The following is a 12,052-nucleotide window of genomic DNA, read 5'->3' as shown; positions in this document are numbered from 1 at the left end:
GAAAAAAACAACTGAAGTTGTCCATCTGTGTCTTTCTGTGATCCACCTTGCAATCTGTCACAAGGTCTGTCAAAATAAGATGTAGGAATAAATGCCTTAGCATTGTAACAATAAGCCTCTTGGTACCGTCATTCCTTTAAATGAAGGGAAGTCACCCTAAACTTGTCAACAATCCAATCTGCAAATTCTGCTTGTCCTAAATAAGTCACAATGAGGCCCATTTTTATACAGCGTGAGCCCTAATAATCCCCTCTTGTGCCAGTCACTGTTCATACTTATACTCTACTATGTTAGGTCTGAGATGCTCTGTTCTTCCACACTGTCATGATCAGTGATCATGATTTATTGCACCTTCTAGGCCTAGTGACTAGGCGATCCTACTGCATATCACCTCTTCAGTATACTGAGTTCCATCTGACTGGTGCCATAGTAGAGCAGTGCTTTCTTAAAGCGTCTGCTGAAATGCCTTCGGCCACCAGAGGGCCATACAGCGTCCTACTGCTACAGTGCAATAGGTGGCAGGAAAACTGACAATTCCCATTCCACAACAGTATAATATCTTAACTCTGATCCATCTTTGTGCATTTGGATTTCTATCTATGGAACCTGTATTTCCTATTAACTTCAGAAATGATTCTTTTTTTTATTTTGGAGTCTGAGTTTTGAGCTCTAACTCTGGCTGATCTCATATACATTTCAGTTTATCTTTACTGTAGCAAAGTAGGGACTGATGCCAAATGTTCTCACTGAAATCTGTCTTTACTCAGTCATAAGATTTCCTCCATTGGCTTTGTTCAAACCAACTTGACTGATGCTAAACAACAGAACAACAAAAAACATCAAATGTGTCTTTGACAATGGTATAACAAGGTTTCCAAACTGTCAATTGCACTTGGTTTTAAACAATTTTATTGACTACATGTTACATTCACCTTGATAAGAACAAAAATATTCACTCACCTAAGTAAGCTTAAAGCCAATATCTGGTCTTCAATCTTCCAAAGTTCACACATGTTACTCCACTGCTGCGCTCCCTTCATTGGCTCCCTGTAGCTGCACGTATCAGATTCAAAACCTTGATGTTTGCCTACAAAGCCAAAAATGGGCCAGCCCCCTCATACACAAGGTCAATGGTCAAAGCCCGATCCGAACCTCGAGTACTTCGAACCTCAAGTACGGCTAGGCTTGAAATACCTTGCTTCAGGTCTCATGGACGACAAGCATTGAGACTATTTTCTGTCCTGGCTCCAAGATGGTGGAATGAACTCCCGCTTGCTGTCTGGACAGCAGAATCCCTTGCAGTCTTCAAACGCAGACTGAAGACCCATCTATTTGCAGAATATTTAAAGGACAACTATTATTATTATACAACTATTATTTAAAGGTGGGGTGGGGGGTTACAAGTTTGCAGTTAGTAAAGATGACCCCTTAGTTCAGTTCAGTTAGCTTTACTGGCATGACCATAAGCACTTACAATATTGCCAAATCAGTATTACAACATGAATTGTTCTATTGTAATCCATAACCCGACAATCACAATCACAATCCAAACTTTTCTTTTTTTACCAGTATTTACGGCCCTAACAAAGATGAATCAGCTTTTATTTTTCATGATTTCTGTTCACAACTAATGAACTGTTCTGGATTGTAATACAGTTTGGGACTCTAATACTGACAATCTAATATTCCTCCCTCTATCAAAATATGACATTTAATTGAAGTTATAAAACCATGTGTGAAGATCACAAAACTCACTGACAAAATAAATTTTTTTCCCCCTCACAGGTAACTATTGCTGTAGCTGATGTTTGTAAAATGTAAATGTACCCAATTATCATTTCAGTACATTCTGGCAAACCATATTCGAGACCTTTTCTAGGATATTTAATAAGGCAGTAGAGCCATCATCTCTCATTGCATTGTTTGGTGTGGCTCCAACAGGCACCCATCTTTGTAAGGGGGAACTGTTATGCTGACCTTCTGCTCTCTCTTTGCCAGGGGTATGATCTTGTTTAAAGTCTAAGTACCAAATGGACCTCCCTGAAGATTTCACATTATCTTAGCTACTGCAAAAATGCATATGTGAATTAAAATGAAAATATGTTCACTTTAAAAATGACAAATTCAAGTAAATTTTGACGGAAAAACCCTATGTTGCACTGGAAATTCCAGAACGTTTCCGAGTGAAGTCATTGGTGGACATCAGTGAAAAAAGCCGCGCACAAACACCATTATGACTGACTTGGACTGCGAATTTTCCAGTGCTGGTTCTTCAGATTCCGAAGACATTTTTTTTAATTCGATGAAGATTATGAATCTGCAGTGACAATGTGGTGGACTGAATATCATCAATAGTGAAATTCAACCATTTATATTTTAGCTAGAGATGGAAGAAGATACTCCAGAGAGCAATGAACAACCTGACCCAGTAGACAGAACTGGGAATTCCAACTGGTAAAAACCTTTATATTGGCCATTATTCTGAAAACTAATTCTAAAAGTAAAAACTATTACTAAATGTAATCTTGTCTATTAACAATCGCCAACTTCCCGGCTCACCAGATAGAGATGGGGGGTGGGGGGTTATGTCTGGTAAGAGACTTGTGTGGGGTTGGGCTTGTTTGCTTTCAACTAACTGAGAAATCTGTATATGACCTTGTATTCTGTCCCTGATTTTAGAGTTAATGTTATGCCTCTAATAGTTGGCTGCCTTGTATATACAGTTTTAGCCTGCTCTGTTTGTTTGTTTTGTTGGCCTTGGTCCCTCCTGATGCTGTAACACTAGTTCCCTGTATAGTTGTATGTTATTCCAACACTTTGTAATACATTTGCTGTGCACCGTATTCACTTTGTCCGTTTTGTTTGTCATATCACGCACCAGTCGCTCGGACACTCCTGCCTAGACTGAGATGTAACAGCCTTGAAATGCATGCATTATCATTTCCTTCTCTTTTGCATGGCTGACTTCAGTGAATGTCTAGTGCTAACTCCATACATTGACAAAAAAACAAAAACAAAAAACATAACCCTGAAATAAACTGACGAAGTGTTAACCACACAAGTGTTTGGGTGTTTGGAAAGATGCTGGTTAATTATGGGAAATGCAGCTAACTAGATAAATAATGAACATTAGAAATTCATTAGAAAATTAGCTATTAATGACAATAGCTAGCTATCTAAGCGCAAACATTCAGTTATTGTTATTGCTGTAAAAGCGATCTTTGTTGAATTCAAATTCATAAGATACTCTATAAATCTCCGTAATACAACTACATGCAGTAGTTTTAGCCTAGTATGGCACCAAGCTTCGAAAGTCTGTTAGTTAGCTAATGTAATCTAAAATAGGCAAAGTAATTGAGTATGAGAAAGGTGCTATATAAATGTAAATAATAATAATAATAATAATTGCACTTACCCTGTTTACTTCCATTCACACAGAGTCTCATGAACACCTCTCTTTAACAAGTTTCTTTAAATTCCCATATTGTTAGAAAAGCAGCAGCTCAAGTTATCGTGTGAGCGTGGCTTTCCACATCCCACAGTTGTGGTAAAGAACTACTGCTAACGAAATAAGCGAATGATCCTTTCCAATGTGCCCTTTTAACTTGGACAAACTTTGTCCATTTTTAAAATATTTATGGATCTTTGGACTATTAGTGCACGGGATTCCCACTATACATTGAATTTTTGCAGCCAAAGACAACACAGCCTTTTGTCATTTTGTATCATCTTTAATTGAACTTGAGTTTCTTGAGTTGCTGTCCACCATCACACGGATGACAATTATGACAGAATCTGAAAAACACAATTTTTTAAGCCGTATTCCTTGAATTTGTAAAAATAAATAAATAAATAAATAAAAGGTTTTCTAACTATCGATAATCACAAGTTAGATACTCAGCTTTCGCTGCAGTTATGTGTTATACACTTTCATATCAGGTGGTGCTTAGCCATTAAATGGAAAGATTCTACTCCACCCAGATACAGCCACTGTGTCAGGGACGTCATCTGCCATTTCAAATTGGAGATCAGATACACCGTCAGAGAAGTTTAATTTATATTTCTTTTATTCTATACAATATCATTTTGTTTTGTGTATGGTACTTTGGTGTTGGTTACTGGTGGTAGGAATTGGCTGCCAAATTTGTTGGGTGGGGGTTTTTGCTTCTGTTTATGTGTAGGTAGTGAGGGTAGTCGTTTGTATGTTTCTTTTTTGTTAGGATTATATAGTGTGTGTTTATTTTTTTCATTCGTATGGGTCTCGTTTGTTGTTTTGGCCTGGGTCACTTCCGAAGCAATTACAGCAGTTTGTTTACTTGTTTCTAAATATTAACCTCTGTACTACACACTAGTACACCAAAGAAGAGACTACCATTTGTGCTTCCGTTTCTTTTTGTTATTCTTTACCAGGGGCATTCTCCATTCCGTTAGGCGTTTATCGTTGCTTTTCGCTGGTACGGCCTCCAAGCCTAGACGGAGGTTCATAACAGTTGGCGGCTCCTCCAATACGCGCATTGTAACGGTCAGTAATTTGCGTACCGTCTCCTTAAGTTACGTTTACGTAAAAGGCGTGTGCATGTAGCCCACGCAGAGGAGTTTTTGGTTGGTACTATACGTGACGGGCATTACTGGACCCAGCTCTTCTTTTGTCATTATTTACTTCTTTAGTAACGCGTTATGAGCTTTGGACGTCTCCACAACTCATGTATGAGCTGTTTACAATACTCCAAGAGCGAGCCTAGGTGGCGTGGCGAATAAACCAGCAAGATTACTACAAAACTTAGTGAGTGTGGCTCACGTCTACACCGCATGCTTCACAGGCTTCTCTATACCGGTCCCAAAGCTCTGCTCATCTGGGGTGGAGTGTAACTTAAATAGCACTAACTCCAAGCGTTACAGTATCCAGTCGTGCTCCAGCCCCATCGTATCCTTTGTTTTGATCAGTGTGTTGCTATTTTCAGAAGAGAAAGTTGCTGTTCGTCCTGAATTGCCAGTGAATGGCGTTTCCTTTATACTTGGGAACGGCATAGCTTGTGGTATCGCGTTCCCTGTACCCGAAGTGGTGGAAAACCCTGTTGACTCGGAGCCTGACTTGAGTGCTGACCCGTGCTCAGACATGCACGTTAGGTGATGTTCAGACACTTTCGCGTGTAATCCTTCTGATGATTTGGCTGTTTCTGAGTCTGTTCGTGAACCTGACCCTACTGTACCTGATCCGATCATTGCGCCTCACCTGATGCCATTAAGTCTAAGATTAGCATAAAACAAAACCCTTTACTATCACCACCTTTAACGCAAGCCATTAGCGCCCTCAGCCCAAAAAAGGATCTGCTTTCAAAATCCATAAAAGCATTTACCCCCTCAATGATACCACACCTACTCCACACAAGGAATAGGATTTAGACATTTCAAAGAACATAGATATTCCTCGGTGGACTCAGACTTTCACTAATATTTTCTGGCACATAATGCAAACATACAGATGATGAAACAAACAGTATGATGTTGTTCACAGAACACATCACAGAATGTTTAAAATGAAATATTTCCATGTGTTCTGGATATGTGCAGTAGTCAAACTTTACTGGAGTGAGGTAGTTATATATATATTTCAGTCCCAGGAATTCTATATCATCATCTCATGATATAATCTAAGATCAAAATTAGTATATGAGATCAAAAACATTTTTTCTTAATGAGTTTTCTTAATGATAAATATTTCTAGATCACTAAGTCACCAAGCATAATTGCTTGTAAATAATGTGTTGAAAGGAAAGTTGGTGACATTTTGATATTTTTGTGGAAAAAATTATTTCAGAGGTGTTTCAGCCGAGGGGGCTTTATACATCGCAATGCCCAGATAAAAGGGCAGTGATAAATTTAGTGGTGTGAATATATATGCCTGCAAAACCACAAACACCAGTACGTTTAAATGCAAAGAGGAGAACTGATCTATTTCCTGTGTAACACTGCCATTGTCTTGAAGTTTGTATTAAGAACTACTTGCTATATGCACTGTGCATATAACTGCAGCATGACAGAAAGTGGCAACACTATGGCAATCAAGTGTCAGTGGTAAAGTGTGAAGATAACAGATGCTAATAGAGTTCAATTCAAGGAAACAGGAAGTCCGAACTATGAGAGAGTGTGTTCAAATCAGCATGTCAAAAATATCTTTGGTTGTGTTTTTATATAAAGAAAATGATTAAAGGACAGTTCTTTACTTGCCAGTGAGTGTGGTGTCTACAGCAGAGGAAGGTAAGAAACCATAATAATAATAATTATAATAATAATAATAATAATAATAATAATTCATTTCATACACTAAAATGCAGCTTAAATGCTTTACAGAAGTTATGCAGTTGTGCAAAGCCATGGAATTAACAAAAATATAATAAAAATGAATCTATCAATATATCTAAAAATGAAGTAATTTTAAAACATTACATATATAAACCAGACATAAACTGATTTCACAAGCTGTACTGAAACCTGTTTGAAATGGAGTCCAGAAGACTGTTAATAGGAGAAAATAAACTGAAATATTGGGTTAAGTTCATAAACATTTACAGCCAGAGGTTTTGAAAAAGTTGGTGAAAGTTTATATAATTAGCTAATCGATAATTTTAACAAAGCATTTCTGAAGAATATGTAAACAGTTTATATTACTGTAGAAAGCACTGGCCTATATAATATTACAGTATGAGAAGTATGTATAAATGAATACACAATATAGGTTAAGTAAATGTCCTTCCTAGCATAGTTTCTCATCAATGAATATACCAAGAAATTTAGTATAGTGGACCTGCATTGTGTTAATGTAGGATTAGACATACGGACTGGTGGAAGTATATTGATGCCTTTTCAATTTTAGTACTCGAAATCATTTATGAACTCTTTAATACTGAGAGATAATTTTACAGCTTTAAACCACAGATCAATAAGGGATCATTTGATTTTTGATGTAATTTTATTAAGAACATCAGTTAAGTCTTTTAAATATATAACTATTTAAAATTGGAACTCTATACATACACTATGACATTTTTACTAAATAAAAAATGCTTATGCTTATTGATCACAACATCTATACTAGATTGTGTCACTGTCACTTCCATAGAAAGAACAAGAATTGTTGGTGTACAGCCATTTTCAGCTCTCCAGAGACGCTCTATAGGGTTGATGTTTGGACACTGACTGGGCCGCTCCAGGGATTTCACAGCTTTCCTGAAGCCACTCCTGGGTTTTCTGGGTGGAATGTTTTCAGTTGATGTCTTTTCCAAAATATAAACCTTCGCCCCAGCCTGAGATCTTGAGCATTTTGCAAAAGGTTTTCACCTAGGATCACTCTATATTTTCTGCATCCGACTTCCCCTCCGGCCTAACTCATCTTTGCGTTTTTATAAACTCCAAGCAGCCTCTTATGTGCTTTTTAGTGAGGAGTGGCTTCTGCCTGGTCACTGCCATAAAAGTCCTAATTAGTGGAGTGCTGCACTGATAGTTGTCCTTCTGTAAGGAACCCTAGATCTCATTTATATTGATAATTCATTATTTGTCTGATGATGGCAATTTATCCCAAATAACTCATTTATTGCTGGGTTGTCAAATCGCCGAAGAATATTGCTTGTTACATGTGAGTATGATTGAGCCTACTAAGCTCTTGGGCACTGCAGAAATGTGTAGATTGAAGAGATGAAAGTGAGTTAAATCCATTTGAAGATGAATCTGGAACAAGAAAAAATGAATAACTTGGAAGGGTCTGAAAGCTTTTTGCATACACTGTATATAAATGCTTTCAAAAGCACAAGTCAATATAAGAGGATAAAATGTCTAACTTGTGTGATGCTTCATAAATAAAATAGTTCTGGCCTTAGACATTTTTAGTATGTCATTTACATGTCAACTCATAATTGCCAAAAAATAAATAAACTGCCAGATTATTCAATTCAGATTGCTTAGTACTGTTTTAGTGGTTGCTTCATTACAGAATGAAAGCAAGCACACCATGTCACTGAGATGCAAACTGAATTGGGTTGAAAATGGCTTTGGGAGAAAATCACCAGCAGCAAGTGCACTTCCACCATGTTTGTTTTCCATCTCTTTTCTAGGTTACAGTGCGCAGTAATGGACAGAGTGCTTAAACTCTTTCTAACAGGTAAAGATCAACAGACCATGATTTTACCTGTCTGTGAACGTGATGATGAGCGTCCCATGGGAGACAGGTGGAAAACTTACTCAGGGTGGTCCAATTATGACTATTCTTTTCAAAATAGTCCTGGAATACCTACAGTAATAGATGTTTTTCCTAATGATTGGTTTGAGAGTGGCAGATGGGGCCAAATTACAGTAGAATATTCTTGTAGTAAAGCTCCAGTAATATTCCAGTAAGGTTTGAATAAATATGTGAAGGATGACAGTTTATAAAGGAAGGCTTTATTATTTATTAATTCATTTATTTATCAGAACATGCAGTCCTTTACATTCATTAACACTTTGGTGTAACTGAGCAGTTCAAAACTAAGTGTTGTGACAATAAAAATAAACAACAACTTTTGTTGAATCTTTGAATAGTGCCATTCCATTGACACATGTTACTGTATTTGCAGAGTTTTTCTGGTGTTTTTAGAAGAAAACTCAAAAGGTTCCCATAATATTTGCAGAACACTATGTCAATGTGATGGTCATGCTTGCATGCCGGAGTGTACCCCGTTTCCCTGGCTACCTAAAGCACTTCCTTGTTTTCCTACTATCGTCTGTTACTATGGTGTCCTGTCTCCTCCCCTTTAGCTCCAGCTGTTCCTCGTTTGTCCTTCGTTAGTGTTCCTATTTAAACCTTGTCCTCTCGTCTTGTGTTTGTTGGTCATTATCTTCTTATTCTGTGGCACTGATTCTCTGTGCTCTAGGTGAAGTCACCATGAATTTAAGCTTTATCCACTTTGAAACCAACCTCTGTAAAGCTGAAAGCCAAAGACCATCCATCACAAAAGATCTGCACTGATCTAGTGAAGCTGAATAAACTCTACACTCTGTCCTGTCTCCCAGCTTCACTCCTGAGCTGCTCATGTCGATGCTCAAAGGTGCGGGTGCCAAAATCCGTTACAGCCATCAAAGGAACCTGTGTGGTTGTGCCGTGCAGTACCACATCTCACACATATGCGACTTGGTACAAGTATCAGCGCTATGGATACCCTCCAGTATATTCTAAAGACACCAAAGATATAATAAATCAGTTTAGAGAAAGCCCATCACTCCTGGGAAATACTATGCAGGGAAACTGTAGCCTAAAGATTGACAATGTTCGCCAAGAGGATGGAGGAATAAGTGTGTATGTATGGATCAATCCTCACAACATATATGGAGATTACACAGAGATAAAAGTCTGTGAGTACACAAGGAGAAACAATGTTCAAAACCTACACGCAGACAAGTTTATTAAGTAAATTTAATAAATAATTATGAAAATAATTATGACTTTGGCCCAGGTAATCATATTGACCACTGATTTTAACATTTGTATTTTTCATACAGTGGCACCTTGAGAGACTCGCATTTCTGTAAAAAGCAGACAAGTGGAGGGAACGCTTTTCTCAGCCAAATGCACAGTCCGGCAATCCTGTCCAGTGTTTCCACCTCTGCTGGAATGGCTGGGCCTGTCTTCTGTTTCTAATGAGGTGACCACTACACAGGACTCGGGTGGCTTGTGGGTTTCTGTGGCACACGCTCAGTTCAATGCCAGCCGTCGAGACCATGGTAAAAGGCTCACATGCAGGAGAATGTCAGATGGAAACACTGCGACTGGTGATGCACTTAACATCTTATGTGAGTAAAGACTACGCTAATGTTTTCCTCATTTTACATTATCTAAACGTTTTGAAAAATGTAAATTAAATATCAGGTTGGGTGGTAGGGGGATTGATGAGAATAAATTTAATTCATCGTTAAAAATAAAACCACATTAAAAATGCAACAAAGAATGCCAGAGCATTTCAAACCATCAAATGAACTGCTAAACTCTAATTGAGATAAACTCTGTATTGTATCCTTGCATAATCTAGTTTGTGGACTATATGAAATAAGGCTTTATGAATATATATAGTTTATATTAAATTCATTTCTGCAGATGCCCCAACAAATGTGAACATACATACCAGTGGAACAACGCCTGTGGTTGAGGGTAGTAACATCTCATTAACATGTAGTAGTGACAGCAACCCTCCAGTGGCCAGCTATGAGTGGCGCATCATCCAAATGAATAGCAACATTAACCACAAGACAAGAAGTTTATTGCTTCAAGATGTCAGACGAGATATAAAAATCTCCTGCATTGCCCATAACTCCATCGGACTGGGTGAATCAGACCAACTGTCTCTGAATGTCCATTGTGAGTAGCTGGTGCATTTACTTTTTCAACGTGCTTTGCTGCTATCACAGTTGATACCTGTTGAGCAAAGGCTGTCAAACAACAGTTCTTACAGGCCACATTATTACACTGATATAATGTGGCCTGCTTTCATTTCAGACATGAACACTCGAGAGGAGCTAAAAATACAAGAGGTTCCGAGAACACAAGCCAGTGTAGGTGAGTCCAAAAGTTCCTCACCAATCATTTTAATGATTGTAGAATGAAAATTAAACATTCTGATGCACATGCGTTTGAACAATGGGGAAGGAAAAAACATGCACTTCAGTCAGGCAAAAAATGTTTTATTATCATGAAATAAACAAAGCGTGAACACAGACTATATTTTATTCCTTGAATAATTTGGATATCTGTTGAGTTCAGAAACACACTACTTATTTGAATGCAAATGTCCAGAGGTTTAGGGTCATGTGTATGGGTGGTCTGGGATGGGTGTTGTCCACCTAGGGGAATCACCCCATACAAGGAAAACTAAGCTTTTTTTTTTTAGTGTTCATAGTGAACATGGGTGAATCAGACCAACTGTCTCTGAATGTCCATTGTGAGTAGCTGGTGCATTTACTTTTTCAACATGCTTTGCTGCTATCACAGTTGACACCTGTTGAGCAAACGCTGTCAAACAACAGTTCTTACAGGCCACATTATTACACTGATATATTCTTTAGATTATTTAACACAATAGATTCAATAAAATCTCAATATCAATTCCTTTATTTTGTACATCAGGTATGTTATGGGGAAGAAATCCCTAAATTGATGTGTGTCTGTTCTGAATTGTAGTCTGACACCTCAGCCTCAGGGAATTATTACACTATTTTACGTACTTTGGAATGACTCATGGTAAGAGATGATTGGACACATGGACCTGCTCAATCTACTCTCATATACTGTGTTAGAATTACTGCACATGTTTTAATCATGGGAGGGTTGATTTATATCTTCGAGAGATAAGATGTGCATGTCCATAATCCATCAAGCATTCATAAAAGAGTCACTCTTGGTCAAGTGAACTGTTTGTTGACCGTGGTCTTTGTTAACCTCTCTCCAGAGACTCTCTGTGACTGTACTGTCACTATTGTGTCATACCAGAAGCTTCAGTACTTCCTGCCCCTTTAACTCTTTGTTAGTGGACTGGGTGTTACAATATATTCATACAGTCTTATAGTAACAGAGTTTGTTACTTAATCGTGCTGCTATAGACATTTACATTTATGGCATTTAGCTGACTGAGTACAACCTGAGCAATTGAGGGTTAAGGGTTTTGCTCAGGGACCCAACAGTGGCAACTTGGCAGTCATGGGGCTTGAACCAGCAACCTTCCAATTATAAGTCAAGTACCTTAACCACTGGCTGTATGCACTCAATGCACGTCTAAACAGATCTGAAAATTAATGCCCCAGAAACAGAATCTATATGTGAGGGACTTTTTGCTTTGAGATGACAAGGGAAACATGAAAGTCTCTTGCAAGTATTTTGCTGTGGCCCCATGATTCTTTGTCCTTCTAGAGCCAGACTGTGGCTGTAATAACACCAGTGTGTCATGCAAACCTTCACTGCCTCTTGCCCCTTTAAACGTGGGATATTGGGTTGGGTGCCACAGCAGTAAGATTTTGTGATTGTGTTGCTGATGAC

This window comes from Electrophorus electricus, chromosome 1 (genome assembly GCF_041902795.1).
Source record: "Electrophorus electricus isolate QZ-2024a chromosome 1, ASM4190279v1, whole genome shotgun sequence".
NCBI lineage: Eukaryota > Metazoa > Chordata > Actinopteri > Gymnotiformes > Gymnotidae > Electrophorus > Electrophorus electricus.
The sequence above is the reverse complement of the archived record's forward strand: the minus strand, read 5'-3'. Positions refer to the sequence as shown.